Source organism: Schistocerca gregaria, unplaced genomic scaffold (genome assembly GCF_023897955.1).
Source record: "Schistocerca gregaria isolate iqSchGreg1 unplaced genomic scaffold, iqSchGreg1.2 ptg000880l, whole genome shotgun sequence".
Lineage (NCBI taxonomy): Eukaryota > Metazoa > Arthropoda > Insecta > Orthoptera > Acrididae > Schistocerca > Schistocerca gregaria.
Genome location: NW_026062241.1, coordinates 20001 through 22500, shown reverse-complemented (window position 1 = coordinate 22500; position 2500 = coordinate 20001).

Here is a 2500-nt window from a genome sequence, read left to right as displayed (position 1 = left end):
GCCCGTCGGCTGGCGCTCCTGCCACTCGGCGCCCCCCACCAGCCGCCTGTTGCGCGTGCGCCCACGCAGCGCGCGGCCAACACGCCGGGCGGCCCCCCTTCACCGGCCGGGAACAGTCCCACCAAGCCACCGCCGCGTATCGCTTCATACCCACATGGGCCTAGTCACGTGTGTGGATGTGGCGGGTACCGCTGAAACAACCGGTTAATAGCTGTACCGATCGTCGCCATCACAGATTCACCTCCAGCGTGAACAACCGCTCAACAACGGATTTCCAGTTCATTTGCGTATCTTGGGCAGTAAACGTAGATGTCCACCTACATTTGCGAATTCAACAATTCTTGCATGCCAGGATGTCATGTGTCACGACACGCTACATCAGACCACATACACACTGCGACATGTGCAGAAGAGAACACGTGGAAGGTGGCCCGCGCACGTATGCGATGTCCCTTCCGCGATCCACTGTCAACCGGCATCTGCGGCATGTCCCAGATATGGAACGCGGTCCACCAGGGTAGCACTTTGTGTGAGGCAATACGACAAAGTCGGAATACACGCGTCACTACATCACACGGCTCACGCTGACCTGACCTGACTCACCGCACCACCACCCCCAGCGACCCAGGGTGACATACAATGCGTTCGTACGTTCCTCCCACACGCCTCTACGGCGTACCACAGTGCAACCTAGCTGTTATTGGGAGACGAGACAAGTAGCATCGAGCACAACATATGGAAATTGAGATTCGACACCGTTGGGCACAGCCAGCGTACGGTCACACGTATCACACTACTTCACTCTGTACGTAACTACCGATGATCGGTACAGCGTGTGGGTTACGCGTACGACATCAGCGGACAATGGACACAGACCATACCACGACGTACACTGAGGGCGTCGACATCTGAACGCAACTGAACAGCTGCGAGGCTCATTTAACACTCAAACGCCAGACCGACCAGCTTGAGAGGACGGAGACACAAAGAGAGGGGCAGAGGGGGGGGGGGGGCGATATAGTCCTATTGCAGTACAATTGACAGTGGATAGCGGGAATATGTGGAAAGTAAGCAACACTCGCAAGACATCTACATGAGGATAACAACGACACCAGAGATTCCGAGCAGTGAACTATGTTAGGCAAAGGGACAACGTGGGTTAGGTTAAGGGACAACGTGGGTTAGGTTAAGGGACAACGTGGGTTAGGTTAAGGGACAACGTGGGTTAGGTTAAGGGACAACGTGGGTTAGGTTAAGGGACAACGTGGGTTAGGTTAAGGGACAACGTGGGTTAGGTTAAGGGACAACGTGGGTTAGGTTAAGGGACAACGTGGGTTAGGTTAAGGGACAACGTGGGTTAGGTTAAGGGACAACGTGGGTTAGGTTAAGGGACAACGTGGGTTAGGTTAAGGGACAACGTGGGTTAGGTTAAGGGACAACGTGGGTTAGGTTAAGGGACAACGTGGGTTAGGTTAAGGGACAACGTGGGTTAGGTTAAGGGACAACGTGGGTTAGGTTAAGGGACAACGTGGGTTAGGTTAAGGGACAACGTGGGTTAGGTTAAGGGACAAATTGAGTTAGGTTAAGGGACAAATTGAGTTAGGTTAAGGGACAAATTGAGTTAGGTTAAGGGACAAATTGAGTTAGGTTAAGGGACAAATTGAGTTAGGTTAAGGGACAAATTGAGTTAGGTTAAGGGACAAATTGAGTTAGGTTAAGGGACAAATTGAGTTAGGTTAAGGGACAAATTGAGTTAGGTTAAGGGACAACGTGGGTTAGGTTAAGGGACAAATTGAGTTAGGTTAAGGGACAAATTGAGTTAGGTTAAGGGACAAATTGAGTTAGGTTAAGGGACAAATTGAGTTAGGTTAAGGGACAAATTGAGTTAGGTTAAGGGACAAATTGAGTTAGGTTAAGGGACAAATTGAGTTAGGTTAAGGGACAAATTGAGTTAGGTTAAGGGACAAATTGAGTTAGGTTAAGGGACAAATTGAGTTAGGTTAAGGGACAAATTGAGTTAGGTTAAGGGATAATCTGGTACAACCACAGTTAGGTTAAGCGATAATCTGGTACAGCCACAGTTAGGTTAAGCGATAATCTGGTACAGCCACAGTTAGGTTAAGCGATAATCTGGTACAGCCACAGTTAGGTTAAGCGATAATCTGGTACAGCCACAGTTAGGTTAAGCGATAATCTGGTACAGCCACAGTTAGGTTAAGCGATAATCTGGTACAGCCACAGTTAGGTTAAGCGATAATCTGGTACAGCCACAGTTAGGTTAAGCGATAATCTGGTACAGCCACAGTTAGGTTAAGCGATAATCTGGTACAGCCACAGTTAGGTTAAGCGATAATCTGGTAAAACCACAGTTAGGTTAAGCGATAAAGTTGGTTAAATTTGGTATTGTGTGGGAAGGGGGCAGAGAGGGGGGGGGTGGATAGTGGTGGCAGTACGCGGATGCCTGAGTCACCGTCAGATACGTCACGTCGGTTCGATGCTT